Below are 21,226 nucleotides of genomic sequence, written 5' to 3'. Positions count from 1 at the left end.
TTATTAATATTTTACTCTTAGCTGTTTCAGATTTAGGTTGTTTTAGATTTAGTCATTCAGTCATGTCTGACACTTGGTGACCCCCCTGGACTGTAATCCACAAGGCTGTGCTGTCCATAGGAGTCTTGAGGCAAGAATACTGGAGTGGGTTGCCATGCCCTCCTCCAGGGCATCTTCCCAACTCAGGGATCCAACGTAGGTCTCCTGCATTGCAGGCAGGTTCTTTTCCGTCTGAGCCACCAGGGAAGCATCATGGGAAAAACTCATGTCCATAAAGCTAACTTTTGGAGAGAGCAATTAAAAAAAGTAAGAGCTGGGGAGAAACTATCAATGGTTGAGTCCATAGGGAAGAAGAGAAAGTGAGAGATAGAGACAGAGAGAAAGAAAAGAAGGAGAGGAAGAAACTTTCCTGAGCTCACTGGGGCAAGAGTAAGTGGTAAAGAATTTGCCTGCCAATGCAGGAGACCTGGGTTTGATCCCTGGATTGGAGATCCCCTGGAGAAGGGAATGGCTATCCACTCCAGTATTCTTGCCTGGGAAAGCCTACAGACAGAGGAGGCAGCGTACAGTCAGCGGGGTCACAAAGAGTCAGACATGGCTGAGCGACTGAACAGCAGCAGCAAGTAGAGAAATGGCAGAGAAAAATCTGTGAACGCACAAGAGAACTGGCCCGAGGTCATGTTCTCCAGCTGCTGTCTCAGTAATGACTGAGCAGGCTGGGCAGGGCGGCACCTCCCTCCCAGGGAAGGGAACAAGAACCCTGGACCCTGGCTCCCAGTGCACAGTCTTACTGGGATAGAACACCAGGCCCTCCAGGAAGCAAACCTCCAGACAAGAGGCAACGCAAGGGATTTACTGGGGAGCAACTTGTGAGAAATATAGCAGAAAGAGAGGCAGGAGAGCCTCGGATTGCAGTGGTGGTCGGACACCTGTAAAAGGAGAGAGGGGAGGAGAGGCTTGGACGGAAGGAGCCTCAGGCTGCCAGGCCGCATTGAGAAAACCCCCACCAGGCTGAGGGGGGCCTTGGAGCAAAGACTGGCTGTTAGAGGAGCCCTCACTGGGAGGAGAAGTCCTAGCTCAGGTACCCCCACCAGGGAGGGTCTTAGTCTGGGAGCAGCTGGGGCACCAGCTGGAGGCTGTCAGCCAAATACTCTCTTCCCAGGAGGGACTCTTCAAGGGGCAGCTCCAGGGCCACCACGGATACTCACAGAATAATGAAGATATTCATTAACCCAACCAATATTGGTTGAGCTCATATTCAACATAAGCACTGTGTTAGGCGTTGTGGTTATAGCAGTGCCCAAGGCAGGTATGCCCCTGCCCTCGGAGTCTTTCACACCACATCTAGGAGGTGGACACCACAAGATGTCTGAGTCACAGTGAAGAGAAGCTTGGAGAATCTAAGCTTCCCAGGTGGCACAGTTGGTAACGAACCCACTTGCCAAGGCAGGAGATTCAAGAGACATGGGTTTGATCCCTGGGTGGGGAAGATCCCTTGGAAGAGGAAATGGCAACCCACTCCAGTATTCTTGCCTGGAACATTCCATGGACAGAGGAGTCTTGTGGGCTACAGTCCATGGGGTCACAAAGAATTGGGCAATCTGTAATGGGTGGGGTGAACATACAATTTACCTGGACCTCTTTGAGATGAAAGTGATTGCTCCTAATAACCATGCCCCCAAAACTGGCATAAACTGGAACCATCCTGGACAAACTGGGATACATGGTGATACTGAAATAGAGACACATGATCCAGTCCAGGAAGTCAGGGAAGACTTCCTTGGGAAAGAGACATTAGGAGCTGGGCTCTGAAGGGTGCTTAGGAGTTAACTTGTTGCTCAGGTCCCATATGTGTTATCAGAGCCTGTTGCTCCCTTAGATGGCTGTCCCCACAGGTGTTCATCGACCATTTGATGGTTGATTTCTTGCTGTCTCAGGGACTCCCATACTGGGGACATCGCCGTTGTCTGAAACAGCCCCGCCCGGGATTTTTCTGATGGCACCGAAAAGGAGACACAGGTACTGAGACAGAGTCTGTCTGTCGTTTTCCCTCTGCCTTGGATGATGTCATTCTGCACAGGGCATAAGGGAAGCTGGTCACGTGGATTATAGTCCTTGTTTATCTTTTTTGAGACGTCATGGATCTGCTTTTACCTAATCTCTTTTACTGTTGTAAATGCACATAGCATAAAATTTACCACCTTGGTCATTTCTAAGTGTGCAGTTGAACAATGTTAAGTGTATCTGCAGTGTTGTACAACCATTACCACCATCCATCTCCAGAACATTCTCAGCTACCCAAACTGAAAGGCAGGATCCAAGTCCCCATTCTTCTCTCTCCCAGCCCCCAGCAACCACCCTTCTGCTTTCTGTCTCTATGGATTTAACTACTCTAGGGACCGCATGTAAGTGGAATCATGTGATACTTGTCTTACTGTGTCTGACTTATTTCACTTAGCCTAAGGTCTTCAGGGTTCATCCGTGGCGTAGCGTGTCAGGATTTCATTCCTTTTAAAGGCTGAATAATATTCTATTGTGTGATTTACCCCACGTTACCTGCCTGTTCACCTGTCAGCGGGCATTTGGGATGTCCCCGCCTTTTGGCTATCATGAACAATGCCGCTATGAAATAGGAGCACAAATAACTCGAGTTCCTATTTTCAACTCATTTAAATATATACCCAGAAGTGGAATGTTTGGATCTCACAGTAATTTTGTGTTTATGTTTCTGAGGAATTGCCTTAGTGTTTTGAACAGTATTTTCACCATTTTACATCTCCATCAACAGGGCAAAAGGGTTTTGATTTCTCTGCATCCTTACCAATGGTAATTTTCACCTCTAATCTTTTAAAGGGACTTGAATTTTTTTAGATTCAGAGATAATTGTTGATTCACAAGCAATTGTAAGAAATACTTGTGGGGAGGTCCCGTATAACCTTCATCCATTTCCCCCCAGGGGCGCCATCTTTCCTAACTTCAGCACAATATCACAACCAGGATATTGCCATTGATACAGTCCATTGACCTTACTCAGATGTCACCGGTTTTCCATACACTCATGCGTGTGTGTGCGTAGAATCCATTTTTTGCTAATGTATCCAATGTGTGGATCCATGTGACCACCGTCACATCGTGGTCACAGTCAAGACAGAACAATTCTATCGCACGGGTCCACAAAAGAGATTTAAACACATCTTTTATTTTGGAAAAACTAACGCTACACCAGAGTAGAGAGCAGAGTGTAACAAAACACCCGTGAACCATTGCCTGTCTCAATGGAAATTTCATTTCCTCTATAGCCTCACTCGCTTCCGTGTTACAATGGAGAAAATCTCAGCCTTCTTATCATTTTTCTGGAAACAAGTATTTCAGATCATAACTCTAAGAGACACCTCCCTTTCAAACAGAGCCATAACACTATCATTATGCTCTATCCCCAGCCCACAGCCAACAATAATCCCCAGAGGCGTCACAGAGAATTTGCAGATATCAAAGGTTCTCCTTCCTCAAGCCACCTCTTAGAAGGGACGCCCGTGGGCCGTGAATAAGTGGTTGAAGGAAGATGGACACGGATAACAAGTGCTTTTTCTCCCATCCCCCTACCCACAACCAATCCATCAGAAAACTCCATCCCACCACCTGCAAAACAGAATCGGAATCCAACCCTGGGTTACCACCTCTGCTCCCACCGCTCCTGTGCCAGCAACCATGCCTCTCACCTGGGCCAGCGGCCCAGCCTCATCCCTGCTCTCCCGGCCTCCATGTCTGCCCTGCTCTGCCTGCTCTCTGCGTGGAGCCAGAGGGATGCTGTCAAAACCAAGAGCAGAGCACGCGCTCCTCTGCTCCCCACCCTCCAGGGCTGCTCGCTGCATCCAGGAGCTGCTGCCCAACACCTCTGTTGTCTTGGGATTTCATGCCCTCTTCTCTCTCTGCAGCCACGTAGACATGCCAGCCCCTCGCCCACCACAGGGCCTTTGCCCATGCTCCGTCCTTTGCCCGAAATGCTCTTCTCCAGGGGTCCCCTTGGCCTTGCTTCCTTCAGGTCTCTGCTCATATGTGAGTATCTTCCATTTAAACACCTGGATCCACTCCACCCCCATTTCTACCCTGCTCTGCCCCGCAGGGGCTGACTGTGGGGACTAAACCCATGGAGTCCCTTCTCCTCTGGCTCCCACTGGGTCTGCTCTGTGAGAGAAACTGTGAGAAGGCGATGATGGGGGAAGAGAGGAGTGAGGTTGGTGTTTATCCCCAGGCCCCCTTCCCAGATGACTGTTGCAGGCTGTGTGCACGCAGCCTTCCTCCTCTTTGCCCCCTGTCCTGTCTCTGTCCTTCCAGCCTCGGTGCACAGCAGTCCCGCTCCGCTGTCCCTGTAGATCCCCTCCGTCCTGCTCGTCTTGTTGAAAGCAGTCCCTCTGCTCACTCGTCTCCAATGACCCACTTGCCGTGCCAGCTGCTCCCTGCTGAGATTCTGACTAATACTGTCATCTTCTCAGTGAGCCCGCCCCTGGCCACGCCCGCCCCAGGCCCGCACCCGCTCTGCATTCTCTGCCTTACGTCCCTCCGCCTTTCTCACCATCTAACGTGGTGCATGCTGTACTTGCCTGTATCTGTCTCCTCCGAGGGGGAGAGCTGGGTCCTGTTGCACAGGCTGTGCACTGCACAGTGCCTGAGGTCACCGTTTACACAGATTACAGTGTGACAGGGCAACGTCACCTCCTGGAGGTGTGCGAGTGGGCGGCCCCACCCCCTACTGGAATGAGGGCTCTGCTTTTTTCTTTCCGCTACTGTATCTCAGTCGCCTAGAGCACTGGTGGCTCGGATGGGAAAGAATCTGCCTGCAACAGAGGAGACCCAGGTTTGATCCCTGGGTCAGGAAGATCCCCTGGAGGAGGGCATGGCAACCCACTCCAGTATTGCCTGGGAAATCCCCTGGACAGAGGAGGCTGGCCGGCCACAGTCCATGGGGTTGCAGAGTCGGACACGACTGAGTGACTAAGCAACAACAAAAGTTGGTCAGGAGCCTTTGATGTGCCCATCAGAATGCCAGGAATGTCACGTCCCCCAATTTTTCTGACAACCTTGGGAGGTGGGAGCAGCCGTCACTGTTGCCCTGGCCTGCTCAGCTCTTTGCTCTTCTCTGACTGCTAAATCTCATCTGGCTGGCTCACCTGTTAGCTCCTGGTGGGGTGGCTTTCTGTCTCATGGCCTCTTCCCCCAGGGACCGCGGCTCAGAGGCGCTCTGTGGATGCTCTCTGCCTGATTGAAAGTGCTTTGGGAACCAGGAGGGACTCGGGAAAAGACAGCAATTAGAATGTACCATTAGGTATTAATGCCACCTGCCATCAGAACACTGGCCAGACTGGCCTCCCCTGAGTCTGATGGGCTGAGGTTAATTAGTTTTTGGATTCTTAGCTGTGGGGTGTCGCTTTAATTCAGCTGCCACCTGGCCCTGGCTGCCCTGGCGAGAGAGAGGCCTCTAGAAGCATGAGCTGATGTAGGGACATTCCTGCAGAGGGAGAAGCCCTCAGAGCCAAAACCACACTTCAGTGACCAGACTGCCCGCCCGCTCACCCCACGAGAGGAATCGGAGGCCTCTAGAGGGGGAGCCTGACCCTCAGCACGCAGCAGAGCCAGGTGGAGCACTCAGGCGGCCTGTGTGATGCTTTGGGGCTTTGTCCATTTGTGAACAGCTCCATCCCTTCACTCAATACTTACCCAGCACCTCCTCTGGCTGGGATGCAGCACAGTGGAAGAATCTACCCTGAGTTGCCTTATACAGGTACAATGGAGAAAATCTCTCCGAGGGGCTGGCAATTCCCCTAGGAGTTTTCCTTAGAGAACGGCAGCGAATAAATAAAAATGAAATAATAGAATGGGATTCCCTGGTGGCTCAGTGGTAAACAATCCACCCCCGATGCAGGAGACAGGAGACGCGGGTTCGATTCTCTGGGTCGGGAAGTTCCCCTGGAGGAGGACATGGCAACCCGCTCCAGTATTCTTGCCTGGAGAATCCCATGGACAGAGGACGGTGGGCTACCGTCCAGGGGGTCACAAAGAGTTGGACACGACTGAGCGACTAGCACTACCACTGGTACTAAGTGAGGAGTTACTTTTAATATCTTATTTAGCCCAATCTCTCCAAAACATTCTTGGTACATAATTTGATGCATATGTTTCGATATATAATCAATGTGAAAATGATCAGTGAAACAGCGTCCACTCTCCTTTGCACAGCTGGCCTTTGAAATCTGGTGTGCAGTCAACACAACACTTCTCAGCTCGGATGGGCCACATGACAAGTGCTCAGCATCCACTGAGGCTGCTGGTAGCCGTCCTGGTCGGCATGGCTCTAAGTCAACCGAAAGTTTGCAGGAAACTCAGAGAGCAAAGGGACACGGGCCGCAACACCACGCTGATGTGACCAACAGACTCCAGACGCTCTGGGTTTCTGGAAATCTACAGGAAAACCAACGCAGCTTTTTTTTTTTTTTTTCTTTTTCTTTAAAGAAATACATCATAAAGGGGAAAATAATGGAGAGAGAAGCCATAATTGCTTTCAAAGCAGAAACAGAGGCGCAGAGAACAAATGTATAGACACCAAATGGGAAAATGGGAGGCAGGATGAATTGGGAGATTGGTGTTGACATCTATACACTACTCTGTATAAGATAGGTAACTGATGAGAACCTACCGTACGGCACAGGGAACTCTACTCAACACTCTGTCGTGATCTAAATGGGAAGGAAATCAAAAAAGAAGGGATGTATATATATGTATAGCTGATTCACTTTGCTGAACAGCAGAAACGAACACAGCATTGTAAAGCAACTATACTCCAATAAAAAAATAAAAAAAAAATAGTCTTCAGCGACATATCTATGAACCAATCACAATGTGTAAACAATTTCAAACAATACATAAACCATTTTATTGTTGCTGTTGCTCAGTCATTCTGTCATTGCCACCCTTTTACGACTCCACTGACTGTACAGCCCGTTAGACTCCTCTGTCCATGGGATTTCTCAAGTAAGAATATTAGAGTGGGTTGCCATGCCCTCTTCTAGGGGATCTTCCTGACCCAAGAAACGAACCTGCACCTCCACATTGGTGGGCGGATTCTTCACCACTGAGCCACCAGGGAAGACCTAAAACATTTTACAGTGTTTATAAAATAACTAGAAATCTGAACACTGAATGTCTGATGTTCTTAAAGGACTGTTATTTGTTCTAGGTGTGATAATGATACTGTGGTTATTTTTTTTTTTTTTTTTTTGAGAGAGAGTCATTATCTTTTAGAGAGATATCCTGAAATACTTACAAAGGCATATTGAAATAATACGAAGTCCGCAGTTTGCTACAGAAAAGCACAGGATGAGGGAGAAGAATGGGAGTGGGCGTAGAATGAAACAAGGCTGATAATGGGTCATCCTAGGTGATGGATGCTTGGATTTTACTAAACTACACTGACTACGTGTGCATGTGTTTGAAGTCTTCTGTAGTAAAAAAGTTTTAAGGAAACTGGGATGATATTGCAAAGGAAAACGGATGCTGTAGTGGAGGCTACAAAATGACAGATTCCAGGAGGGCAGGGATGTCACCTTATCCATCAGTGTTTTACAGCATCTCACAGAGACGGGGCACATGGTAGATACTTAGCACATCTTTTTTTCTTCTTCACAGGTATTTTCATCCTTAGAGCTCTTCAGATATATCCTACCAGGGATGTACAGTCAAATTACTCTGTTTGTTTTTTTGTTAAGAAATAGTTCTTCTCTTTGTGATTATATCATCAACTTTCACAAAGGTTTGTTTCACTTGATTTTTTAACTTTAATTTTGTTTCATAATTGTGGAACACATTTGAATGTTTCCCAAGTCAAATCTACAACGCAAGGCACAAAGGAGCCCAGCTTCAGCTCCTGGAAAACCTTCCTCCATTCTTTGGCTATAGCTACTGGGAGTGAGAGCTTCCCTGGTGGCTCAGTGGTAAAGAATCTACCTGTAATGTGGAAAACCCAGAGTTTGATTCCTGGGTCAGGAAGATCCCCTGGAGAAGGAAATGGCAACCTACTCCAGTATTCTTGCCTACGAAATCCCCCAGAGGAGCCTGGCGGGCTACAGTCCAGGAGGTCGCAAGAGTTGGACATGACTGAGCGGCTGAACAACAACAGAGAGTGAAGCCAAAGACTCCTTAGGTGAAGGGTTGACTCATGGCCCATAAACTAACCCATGGCCATACCTTTTTGGAACTGCAGACTCTAGTGAAGTGAAAGTCAGTCGTGTGCGACTCTTTGCAACCCCATGGATTGTATAGTCCATGGAATTCTCCAGGCCAGAATACTGGAGTGGGTTGCCATTTCCTTCTCTAGGGGAATCTTCCCCATCCAAGGATGGAACCCAGGTCTCCCACATTGCAGGCAGATTCTTTACCAGCTGAGCCACTAGGGAAGCCCAGACTCTAACAGAGGGACAAAGAGATAAAGGGGTTGGATTCTACTCATCAGGGGGTGGTGTACCGACCAGCATGCCTCTGCTCAGACTCCTGAGGTCCTGGCGTCCAGCCCTCTGACACAACTTTGGATCCTGCATGGATCCCAGGCAGGTTCTTGAGGCTTCATGAAGTTCTCAGCCTCTGCTTTGAACCCACCAGATTCCCTCGGGCTAACGTCAGCCTGAGTCTGTTTCTGTTGCTTGCACCTTAAGAAACCAAACAGAAGCATAGATCTTCAGTGACAACTTGCCTAGTTAATTACTTCATCCGAATCCTGATAAGCCAAACCCATGGTACTATGCTAGCCCCCAACCAAACTTGGGGGGCAGATTGAGCTTGAAAAGAATGCCCTGAATCAAGCATAGCTGGAGAAGTAGGGGTAGCAGCCAGGACACCAGCGTGGAGGCTTGGCTGAGACAATGCGTATTTCTGAGGGTTCCGTATGCAGCTGGTGGTTTTGGCCTGATGGTCCCCAGAGCCTGTGCTTACGATGGTGTTCCCTGAACCCTTCATTGTCACCTCTCCCCAGCTTACACATCCCTGTCGATGACACCATCAGAGCAAGGGCTTGTGGTTTTCACCACAGCTCAGGCTTGTTAGCTATTCTGGGGACAGGCCTTTGAGGCTCAGGTCTCTCTGGCTGTGCTGAACCCTCCTGACTCTACTCTGGGCCGGCTGATGGAAATGCCTGGAGGGGCCAGTTCCCATGTAGGATGATACGGAGCACTGCGGGGCTGAGGAGAGCTGGAGGAGTTCTGCTTTTAGGTCCTAGTGACTGTCACCATGTGAGAATGGAAGTTCAGGGTTGCCAGATCCCCTGACTTTTCATGAGAGCCTGGAAACTAGAAATTTTATGAAAAATGTTATTTTTCACACACACACACAACATCTCTGAAGGCCAAACAAAATATATCTGTGGAAGGAATTCATTCCATAGGCCACTAGTTTGAAAGTACTGGTCTACCACCTACATCGTGGCTTTCCTCTCTATATTCCCGTCTCTTTCATAAGCCCCTGAGCTTTGAAAGGGCCAGGATCAGGATTGTCTTGTTTAAAGTTAGGCACCGCATGCCTAGCTCAGTTCTTGGTGTGTGGTAGAGATCTATACATGCATGAATGGGTGAATAGTTAGCTGGATGCAGGCATGTATGTGCCTCCTCCATATGGATGGAGAGTGAGTAGATAGATGGCGAGATGGATGGATGAGATCACACAACTGATGCAGGAAGACAGTGCATAGATATGATCGGTGCCAGAGCAGGCAGAGGGAGGGGGAGAGAGGAGAGAGGTGAGTTGACGTCTTCATTTGGGTGGTTATGCCATTAGCTGGCTCTTGTGTTGGGGTCCATGAGAGTCACACCGATCCCTCTGCAGAGCTGCCAGATTCTTTTCCTGGAATAGTGCTTCGGAACGCTAACTCTGCCCTGAGTGAGGGACCTGCGTTCTTTGGCCCACAAAGCTGGCTGTCTGGTTGCTCAGATCGGAGAGCCTGAGGGCTATGGCTCCACAGGGTTTCCTCCTCTGCCTGGCCTCTGGGCATCTCTGTGTCCCCAGCCTTAGCAGGGAAGTAGCCTGCCTGAAGTATGGAAGTCAGAGCTGCCAGGCCAGGGTGGGGCAGGGAGCAGGGGTTTCCCTTGGTCTGCCCCTCTTCGCTCCCTGCTGGCTTCCTTTGAAGAGCTTCTTCCTTCCCTGCTCTGCCACCCACTTGGCTGTGAGGATACAAAAAGGCTCATCAGTTGCTATAACAACACCCACCACCTTCCTCTGCACTTAGCCAGGCTGTTTATTCTCTCTCAGATAATGGATTTGCCTGCAGAGTGACCGATCCCCCTTTGTCCTCAGAGTTGGGATTGAGCAATTGCTATTATTACCATTCGTCATGTTGTTATTGTTGGTTTGAGCTGCCATTTATTGAGAGCTCATTGTGCCGTGTGATGACCAAGTCTTTACGAGCACTATCTCATTTAATTCTCACAGTGATACTATGAGTCAGGGAATACCGCTCTTGGTTTATGGCTAGGGAGAAAGTTGGTATGGTCTAGTTTATAACAGCAGGAGTCCTGGAACCCGCGGCCCGGGTTCAGATCCTGACTCTGCCAGATGCTAGCTGTGTGTGCAAATTACATAGCTGCTCCCTGCCTCAGTTTCCCCATCTGTGAAATGGAGATAATAGTGGTGCCTGGAGGAAGCACCGGTCATATAACAAGAGCTTTGCTTGGTTACCCCAGTAGCATTTCTTGAGACAAGAAATATAGTCTGTCTATACCACCGACTTGATGGACATGAGTCTGAGTGAACTCCGGGAGTTGGTGATAGACAGGGAGGCCTGGCGTGCTGCGATTCATGGGGTCACAAAGAGTCGGACACGACTGAGCGACTGAACTGAACTGAACTGATACTAGCAGAAGTATAGTTTGGGGGAGATCTGAGGTTAGGGGTAGGGTTAGGCATGGAAAGGCAGGCATCCCAGAAAGTGCACTTTATTAACGAAGTGACCACTGTGGGAAGCTGGAGATAAAGCCTGCTGGGAGGGAGTGTAGACACACGCCGAGTTACTGCATCCACAGGGTGACGGACTTGGGTTACTTATCCACCAGCTCCCGTCAGCTATAGGTCGAGGGCTGCGTCCAGGTGGGTGTAATTCCCCAGCACTTCTGTCCTTCCACATGGACTCTGCCAAGTTCCTCTGGCAGCTGGAGAAAGCCTCTGACCAGGTGATACAGGTGGCAGCAGGAAGCTGGGGTGGGCGGGTACTGAAGGCACCCACGGTGTCTGCCACAAAGCTAATAAACACTTGTCGGATGGATGAGCAAGGAGGAGGCAAGTGCAGTAGGCAGGATGCAACACCCTAACCCCAACCAAAGACGTCAATGGCCTAATCCCATTATGAAGATGTGAATGTGTTATGTTACATGACAAAGGACTTTGCAGATGTTACCAAACCTACAGATCCTCAAATAGGGAGATTATCCTGGATTTTCCTGGCGTACTCAATCTAATCACATGAGCCATTAAAAGCAGATGGCTTTCCCTGGTTGGAGTAGGGAAGGAGCCACAGGAGAAGCTGGAGGTTTCCAAAGCGTGAGAAAGACTTGACCTGCGTGAGAAAGAATGCAGGCATTCCCCAGGAGCAGAGACCAGCTCCCACTGGACCCCTAGCAAGGACACAGGGCCCTCGGTCCCACACTCACAGGATCTGGATTCTGCCTACAACGTCGCTCTCCTTGGAAGTAGGTTCCTCCCCAGGGTGCCCAGGAAAGAGCCTGGGCCGGCCAACACCTCTATTTCAGCCTATGAGATTCCAAGCAGAGTGGCCAGCTGAGCCCCCTGGACTTCTGAGCTACATACTACTCATCATGGATTTTTTTTTTTTTTGCATCACTGTTTATTTGTTTTTTTTTGCCATGCCCAGTGGCAGGCAGAATCTTAGTTCCCCAACCAGGGATTGAACCCATGTCCTCTGTAGTAGAAGGTGGAATCTTAACCACTAGGCCACCAGAGTAGTCCTTGAGCTACAGACAGTGAGATAACAAATTGATGTGGTTCTAAGCCACTGAGTTTGTGGGAATTCATTACTGCGGCCCTGGGAGACTAGTACAGAAACTCAGACTCAGGACGGGCAAGTGACTTGCTCGACGCCACACAGCCAGTGAGTGACAGAGCTGGCGTGTGAACAGAGCTGTTTATCTTTAGGTCCCAAGTTTTTGATCTCTCTGTAGTCTCCTGCTCCTTGAGGGGCAGGAAGAAAGAGGAGATCCCTAAGAAAGACTGTGGGAAGCGGGGCAGAAAGGAAAGTTGTTGCTGAAGAATACAGCATCAGCTAGGAGCACAAATTCTGAACCAGACAGGTTAGTATTTTAAGTCTGCTCTGTAACTGATTAGCTGGGTCACTTTGGGTAAAGTCACATTGCTTTCTTAAGCCTTATTTTCCTCATCTATAACCTAGGATTGATACTCTTTGATGGAGTACATTGTGATAATTAAAATGAGATTGTGGTTATAAAGAGTTATTTGCAATGCCTGGCACAGCAGAAGTGCTCAGTAAACTTTACCTATTATTACAGTCATCTGAAAGTGTTAGTTGCTCAGTCATGTCTGATTCTTTGTGACCCCCTGGACTGTAGCCCGCCCAGCTCCTCTGTCCATAGGATTTTCCAAGCAAGAATACTGGAGTGGGTAGCCATTGCCTTCTCCTGGAGACCCAGGTTTGATCCCTGGGTCAGGAAGACTCCCTGGAGAAGGGAATGGCCACCCTCCGCAGTATTCTTGGCTGGGAAATCCCATGGACAGGGGAGTCTGGCGGGCTGCAGTCCAGGGGGTTGCAAAGAGTCTGGACACGGCTGAGTGACTAAGATTTTATAGTCATCTGCTCAGCATCAGTTTTGCGTCATGTGCCATAGCGGTACCCCAGTCTATACACGGCCACTCTCTAAGATAAGTATTGTCGTGCCCACTTTACAGATGAGAGAGTACGGCTCATGGAGATGAAGGGGCTTGTCTAAAGTCACACAGATGGTGTTATAGCTGGACTTGAACCCGCTCTGCTTGAGTCCCAGACCCGGCGGCTCTGTGCTGTGCTCCCCAGCAGTCCTGACTCCTGAGCTTGGGACTCCACCAGTGAGCCCAGAGAACCATCAGAGCCTTCCTCTCTGCCCTGAGGCTGCCTGCCAATTCCAGAGGTTCACAGAAAACTTTCACCTTCCTTTTTCATTTTGGTCTGGCTGTCTGATTCATGGTCCACACCTGGTACCAGAACAGGGTCTCCTGGCTTCATGAAGCAAACAGTCAGAGGGTCCTTGGCTCTGACACACCCTGTCCTGGGTGCTGGGAGCACTTGGCTCAGACAGCTCTGGGCGCACCCCCCAGCCCCCGCCCTTGAGCACCCTATCTCATGAGGGAAACAGATATGTGAGTAACTACAGCACCATGTGCCCAGGTTATAAATCAGGTCTGAACAGTGAGTGGTGACGATGATGGTAATAACACACTGCATTGGGATTGTTTTCAGAGCTGGCTGTTGCTGCTGCTGCTAAGTCTCAGCTAGTGAGGAGATAATAGAAATTCAAGGGGATAAATGCAATTCCAGGGCATCGTATGTTTGTGAGAGGTGATAAAGATTTAAGGAAAAGAAATAGGTAAGAAATAGGAATGGTTATGAAGGGGTGATGAAATTTAGACTGTTTATAGAGGAGGCCTTACAGAGAAGAGCCATCTAAATGAAGTCCCGAGGAAGTGATGGAGTGAGCTATGAAGGTACTAGGAAGAGTTCCCCTAAGCAGTGATGAGAGCCAGTGCAGAGCCTTAAGACAGAAGTCAAACAAGGGCATGAAAAGATGCTTCATGTCATTTGTTATTGGGTAAATGTAAGTTACCGAAAGTGTGATATTGAAGTGCCTGACATTATTGTTGGTCTATTTCTTCCTTCAATTCTGACAGTTTCTGTTTCATGTATTTCGGGACTCTCTTGTTAGGAACATGTATGTTTATAATCATTGTATCTTCTTGATGCATTAACCCTTCAATTATCATAAAATATCCTTCTTTGTCTCTACATGTTCAGTTGTGCCCAGCTCTCTGCAACCCTATGAATTGGAGCACAGAGTCAGACACGACTGAAGCAACTTAGCAGCAGCAGCAGCAGGCTCCTCCGACCATGGAATTTTCCAGGCGAGAATACTGGAGTGGGTTGCAATTTCCTCCTCCAGGAGATCTTCCCGACCCAGGTATCTTTGTCTCTACTAATGGTTTTTTTCTGAAGTCTATTTTTCTCTCATGTTAGTAGAGCCACTCAAGATCTGTTTTGATTATGGTTTTCATAATATATCTTACCATCTCTTTTAAACCTATTTTTCTTTGAAATCTCAAAACTTAGCATCTAGTTAGATCACAGTAGGCCTTAAAACAAGCCATTATACATTTTAAAAGATTGAAAATCATGTAAGGCATACCCTCTGACCACAGTGGAATAAAATCAGAACTCATCATAGCTGTAAATACCTACCAAAAAAAGGGAGAAAGATCTCAAATCAACAACCTAACTTTATACCTTAAGAAAGTAGAAAAAGAAGAGCCAATGGAACCAAAAGTAAGCAGAAGAAAAGAGGAAGGAAGGAAAGAAGGAAGGAAGCAATTATTAGAGTCAATAATTAAGTTTAGGAAGATGGCAGGACACAAAATCAGTACATAAAAGTCAACTGTGTTTCTATGGACTAGCAGTGAATGGCCCCAAAGTGAGATTAAGAAAGCAATTCCATTTACAACTGAAAGACTAAAATACTTAGGAAAAAATTTAACAAAAGAGGTGAAAGGCTTTTACACTGAAAACTACAAAGCATCTTTGAAAGCAACTAAAGACCTGTATAAATGGAAAGACATTTGTGTTCATGGATTGGGACATTTGCTACTGTTAAAATGGCACTTCTGCCCAAATTTATCTATAGATTCATTGCATTCCCTCTCAAAATTAAAGCCCCTTTTTGGGGCAGAAACTGACAAGCTGATCCTAAAATTCAAATGCAAATGGAAGAGACCCAGAAGAGTCAAGTCTTTTCTTTTGGAAAAGAATAGTGAAGTTGGGAAGAATCATACTTCCTAATTTCAAAACTTGCTTCAAATCTGTCAAGTAATAAAGACTGTGGTGCTGGTATAAGGATCGGCATACACTGAGACCAGAACTGAAAGTCCAAACATGAACATCTGCCTTCATGATCAATTGATTTCTGACAGGGTGCCAAGGCAATTCAACAGGAAAAGAATAGTCTTTTCAACAAAAGGTACTAGGAGAACTGGATATCCACATGCAAAATGAATCACAGACCCAAGTGTAAGAGCTAAAACTAGAAAACTCATAGAGGAAAAATAGGTGTTCATTTTAGTGACCTTGATTAGAGCATAGTTTCTTAGGTAGAATACAAAAACAGCACAAGCAACTAAAGACAAAATAAAGTGGACTTTATCAACAGTAAACACTTGTGCTTCCAAGGACACCATCAAGAAGTAAGAAGACAGTCCACAGAAAGGGATAAAGTATTTACAAATCACACAAAGTGACTTATGTTCAATATACATAAAACTCTTGGAGCTCAACAATAAAAGACAGACAACCAAGTTTAAAAATGGATGGATGGAATAGACATTTCTCTGAAGAAAAAATACGTAAGTGGCAAATTAGCACATGAAACAATGCTGAACATTTGGGGAATGAAAATCTGAACCTCAATGAGATACCATTCCACATGCATTATGATGACTGTAATAAAAGAGGAAAACCCAGCAATAACAAGTGTTGGCAGGATGTAGGGGGCCTGTAGCTCTTATACATTTCTGCTGGGGATGGAAATGGTGCAGCTGCCAAAGAGAACAGACTGGCAGTTCCTCCAAAAGATAAACACGGAATTACCCTATGACCCAAAGACATCACTCCTAGGGTAGATGCCCAAGAGAACTGGGAAACGTACGTTCACACAAAATCCTGTACACAAATGTTCATAACAGCATTATTTTAAAAAGCCAAAGAGTAGAAACAACCCAAATGTTCACCAACTGATGAGTCAACAACCAAAATGTGGCCTATCCACAGAAAAGGGCATCCACAGGTTCAGCATGGATGAACCTTGAAAAGGTTACGCCAAGTAGAAGAGGCCAGATAGAAAATGGCACATCCTGAATGTATATGTATATATATATACACACACACATATTTCAAAATATGCAAATTCAGAGTTCAAAAGTAGACGAATAGTTGCCAGGAGCTCTGGGCAGAGGGGGATTGGGGAAGGTTTCCTCTCGGATGATGAAAACATTCTGTAATTAAACAGTGGGGATAACTGTACAACCTGAATATACTGAGAAGATAGATTGTATGCTTTATTGGAAGGACCGATGCTGCAGCTGAAGCGCCTGTACTTTGGCCACCTGATCCGAAGAGCCAACTCATTGGAAAAGACCCTGATGGTGGGAAAGATTAAGGGCAGGAGAAGTGGGTGACAGAGGATAAGGTTGTTGGATGGCATCACCAACTCAATGGACATGAGTTTGAGCAAACTCCAGGAGACAGTGGGGGACAGGGAAGTCTGGCGTGCTGCAGTCCATGGGGTTGCAAAGAGTCAGATATGGCTGAGCGACCAAACAACAACAACAGAATATGACTCATTCAATTTTTATAAATTTGATTAACCTACTATTAATGTATTCAGCTAATGAGCTAGAAAGAAGTACATAGAAAATGTATTTTCTACAAATACAATTTTCTACAAATAGAAAATCCAGTATTCTCTACAGATTAAAGATGTAATAGTACCAACCAAGGATGCATCATGACCTCCACCCTCAATGCCAGAGAATCTCCTGAGAGGTTCCGTCTCTCAATAGCTGGATACCCTCTAGCAAGGGAGCAGCAGTATGGAATAAGGGAACTTTGCTACAGAATAAGGGACCTTGGAACAATCTATGTGTGTCTCAACAGCACAAATGAGTTCATTTCTAATTATTCCTCTCTGAGAAAGAGTGATAGGCAGGATATTTCTGTTTATAAACGGAAAAATTTTAACAAAATTAAAATAACCAGTATTTTTTTAAATAGGCAAAAGACTTGAACGGTGGCTTCACAGAATAATATACAAGAATGGCCAATGAGCGTGTGCAGAGTGCTTGACTTCGTAAGTTATCAGAGAAACACCACTTCTAAAGTTAAAAGCCCTGAAAAGTCAAATGTCTCTGCGGCTATAAAGCAGCTCAAAATGTCAAGCACCGCAGGTGGGCGTGTAGAAGGACATGCCCACTTCAGAGAACAGCTTGCTACTTTCTTGTCAAGTTAGCAACACCCATTCCCTGACCCACCAATTCCACCCCTGGTTATTAACCCACGAGAAATGGAAACAGATGTCCACAGACTTACTCAAGAGTTCACAGCAGTCTTATTCAATAGCCGGGAATAGAAACAGCAGAAACGTCCCTCAAGAGGACAATGGAGGAATAATTGCGGTGTATTCACACAAAGGAACACACTCAGTGACAGGCAGGAGTCATGACTGCTGCCTGCCTAGCGTGGACACATTTCACAGACAGGGTGTTGAGTGAAAGAGGCCAGAGCCCCAAAGTACAGACTGTGTGATTCCATTTATATGACGGTCAAAAGCGGGTACATCTAATTCCCAGCGATAGAAATCAGAACAGTGATTGCCTATGGGGGTTAACCTGAAAAGGAACACACACGCACACTCACACACAAACCCTCCCGGAGTGAAAGGAACATTCCATATGCAGAGAGCTGTGTTCATGACACAGGTGCACACATTTATCCAAATTCACTTCCTGGGACACCCAAGACTTCGGTATTTCGGTGTATGTAAATTTGACTTCAATTAAAAGAAATGAAAAAGGTGCTTCAAATTCATTTAACTGAAGCAGCAGTAGGGACTGGAAGAAGGGTGTTTCTGGAGCCGAATTGGAAGAGGCAGGAACGCAGGGCTCTGATGTTCCGGGTCCCGGGGGCAGGCAGAGGTGTGGGCTTGGCCTCTGCTGTGTGTTCCGGGGAACACTGTCTGCCTCCTATTCCCTTGCCGCGCAGCTTTGGCGGCTGACTCAGCCAAGCTCCTCGCATCTGGGCTTTGCCATCAGCCCCTCCTCTCTGAGACACTTTGGAGGGTTTGTCCCCAGGGAGAGGCTCACCTGGAGCCACAGCAGCCTCTGGGTCTCCCTGCCTCCAGTCCTGGGGTGACCAGGACCTGGGGAGAGGCTCCCTCTCAGCCCCTGCCTCCCTGAGCCGTGATGGACTGCGGCTTCTGAGAAATCTCATCTCCAGTGCCTGCTGCCTGCCCAGCCCCGCTCCTGATTCCTTGCCGCTCTGCGCAGGCAGGCGATGACTCAGTGCGGGGGAGGGCGACAGGGGCCGCTGCAGCTGGAGGAGAAAAATGCCCCCATCCCTGCGGGGCCTGGGGTTTCTGCTCCCCATCTGTCCGCTGTCCAGGCAGGATGAAGGAACAGAAAGGGCTTGAACTTCGGGGACAGACTAAGCTGGGGTGGAGGCACCATCCTGCTTAAGCTTCGGTTTCCTGTCCCGCAAATAGGGTGATGGTATCTTAGGCCACTGGGCGATTTACTGAGGAAGGACTCAGGAAAAACCTATAAGGGGTGAAGGAAACAGGACACGGAAGGGGGAAGCTGAGCGGGGAGTAGCCACAGGCCATGTCCCCCTGATCCGCTGGGGGCTGAGGGGTTGATCACATCACAAAGCTGTTACCCACTCTGGATGCACCCCCAGGTCAGCACTGGCTGTAGGGTGCTCTTAGGAGGACATGACCGCCTAGTGAGGCTCTGGTTAACAGATGGTGATTCTCTGCAGAAGGAGGGTTGGCTGTGAGCTCTTAGCAGCCAGCATGCTGGAGGGTGGTCAGGCTGGCCTGGTGGGGGAGACATCCTGGTGTGGGACCCCAAGAGCAACTATTGTAGGAGGGAAACACTGGTCACTCTGGGCTTTTGTGAATTCACACAATCGGCAATGAGGAAACAGTAATTATTCCTTAGCTGCATGAGAAAGGCTGCCTAGTACCATAAATACGTGTGCCCTGCCTGCTGCGGATTCAACATGATTTAGCGATCAGGGCAGAGTGAGAATCAATACCTATGCACCTGAGAATGAGCAGTATAAAGAAACGCTTGGCAGTGTAAACCATTATACAGAGGATGTGGTATACAGGATGGATGTTTTTGAGCTGTGATGTTGGAGAAGACTCTTGAGAGCCCCTTGGACAGCAACGAGATAAAACCAGTCAATCCTAAAGGGAATCAACCCTAGATACTCCCTGGAAAGACTGATGCTGAAGGTGAAGCTCCAATACTCTGGCCAGCTGATGTGAAGAGCTGACTCATTGGAAAAGACCCTGATGCTGGGAAAGATTGAGGACAGGAGGAGAAGTGGGTGACAGAGGATGAGATGGTTGGATGGCATCAGACTCAATGGATGTGAGTTTGAGCAAACTCCAGGAGATAATGAAGGACAGGGAAGCCTGGCGTGCTGTCGTCCATGGAGTCACAAAGAGTTGGACACGACTGAGTGACTAAGCAACAACAACGAACAACTGAAGGTCTAACTGTATAGCACAGGGAATTGTTAAATATAGTCAATATCCCATGATAAACCATAATAGAAAAGAATATAAATATATATGAATCACTTTGCTGTACAGCAGAAATTAACCTGTTATAAATCAACTATACTTCAATAGAATAAGTTAAAAAAAAAAGCACAACAGCCGGAAGTTGGCAGGGCAGTTGTGTCCTAAAGGCCTTCCTTTTATTCCCGGACGTGGGAAGGTTTGGGGTTTCCAAGGAAATTAGCTGGAGTCGAGGTGGAAGGCCCTTTAGGGACATGGGGCAGTGGCTGCCTACCATCTGGTCTCACCACTTTGCCACACCATTCTGCCTTCCTTCCACATACCTGCAAGATCTTCATGCCCACCTACCCGGGCCTCTGCTTCTCAAGGGGCTTTCCAGAAACAGCGAGTTAGAAATGTTCCCGGGATGTCCACGTCCCCTCTAATAATGTACATCATGGGAGGGAAGAACACTGACTTCAGGGTCAGACAGACCTGGGTTTGAACCCAGCTCTGCTATTTGATGGCTGTGTGCTCTTGATCAAGTTGCTTTACCTCTCTAAGCCTCAGAATCCCTCTCTGTAAAAACTGGATACATTGGTGTGCTTGCTCAGAAGGGTGATGAGGAAGACCAAGAGCCGCATCAGTGAAGGGCTCAGCACACAGAAAGCCCTTGATAAATGTCCACTCTTTGCCCCTTGTCTCCTCTGCAGGGATGTATTTTCAGTCTTGCATCCCTGGGGTTGGGGGCAGCTTTCCTAGGTTCTCCATGGGCACTGAGGGTCCAGCTGATTCGGCTCGTCTGGCCTAACGAACTTCCTTACCCTCTGGGAAGGGGCCTTGGTCCTGTCCACTTCTGGCCTCAGTTCCAGGAACTGCCCCACGGTTTGATTTATTTCCTCTCAGCTGTTTCTTACATCTCCCAGGAGACTTATCTCTTTTATAAACATCCTCTTTGTCTCCTCGTCCAGCTGCCCTTTCCTTGGAAAGATGGTGTGGCCAAGTTGGCTCCTTTGCCAGTAAGCTGTGTCTTTTGTTTGGCATTCTGCTAAGATGGTATGGAGCCCCCGTGGGATCAGCCATCACAGTCGAGGACTTGAAAAGGGCCAGCGGTCAGATGCCTGAGCCCCTCTTTCTTCCATCTTAGAGGCGCTTCTGCAGACAAGGAGGGACCTCTGGGACTTACATGTCGGGGCACAGAGAGCAATAGCCCAGCCTGACCTTGGGGTAGCTTACAATGAAACTTGTCTTTTGATGGAATCTGGGGGTTCAGAGAGAGTGGAAGAGAGACCCACGCATGGAGAGGCCCTGCCTTGATTTCTGGAACTGCCATTCATGGTGGGAGTTCTGGGTTTGAGTCCTGGCATGGCCACTTACCAGCGATGTGATGTAGGGTATTTTATTGAACCACTCTGTGCCTCAGTTTCTACTCCTGTCAAACGTGTACAATGACAACGAGCATTTCCCCTGGCACTGGGCTTTTACCTCCTTTACACACACGCACCACACAGCTGCTGTCCCTGAGGAAACGCCCCTGCACACCCAGGCCCTGTGCTGGGTAAGGCTGACCTTGGCCTCTAGCCTCCAGGTTGGGCATGTATTTCAGACCTAGCCTGTGAGCGTATTCCCAAGATATGTCCCTG

At 47.9% G+C, this 21,226-nt stretch overlaps 1 protein-coding gene across 4 annotated transcripts in view; it reads right to left on the bottom strand.

The window, feature by feature from the left end:
- Positions 1-17,573, bottom strand: part of HRH1 (histamine receptor H1) — a 150,009-nt gene extending 132,436 nt beyond the window's left edge. For all 4 annotated transcript variants that reach the window (XM_070776851.1, XM_070776853.1, XM_070776852.1 and 1 more), the window contains exon 1: positions 17,387-17,573. The gene's annotated coding sequence lies outside the window, so the exon portion shown is untranslated. The remainder of the gene's footprint in view (positions 1-17,386) is intronic.
- Positions 17,574-21,226: the final 3,653 nt, after the last annotated feature.

Source organism: Bos indicus, chromosome 22 (assembly GCF_029378745.1).
Source record: "Bos indicus isolate NIAB-ARS_2022 breed Sahiwal x Tharparkar chromosome 22, NIAB-ARS_B.indTharparkar_mat_pri_1.0, whole genome shotgun sequence".
NCBI classification, from domain to species: Eukaryota; Metazoa; Chordata; class Mammalia; order Artiodactyla; family Bovidae; genus Bos; species Bos indicus.
Note: the sequence above shows the minus strand (reverse complement) of the source record. Positions and strands in the feature narration are given on the sequence as shown.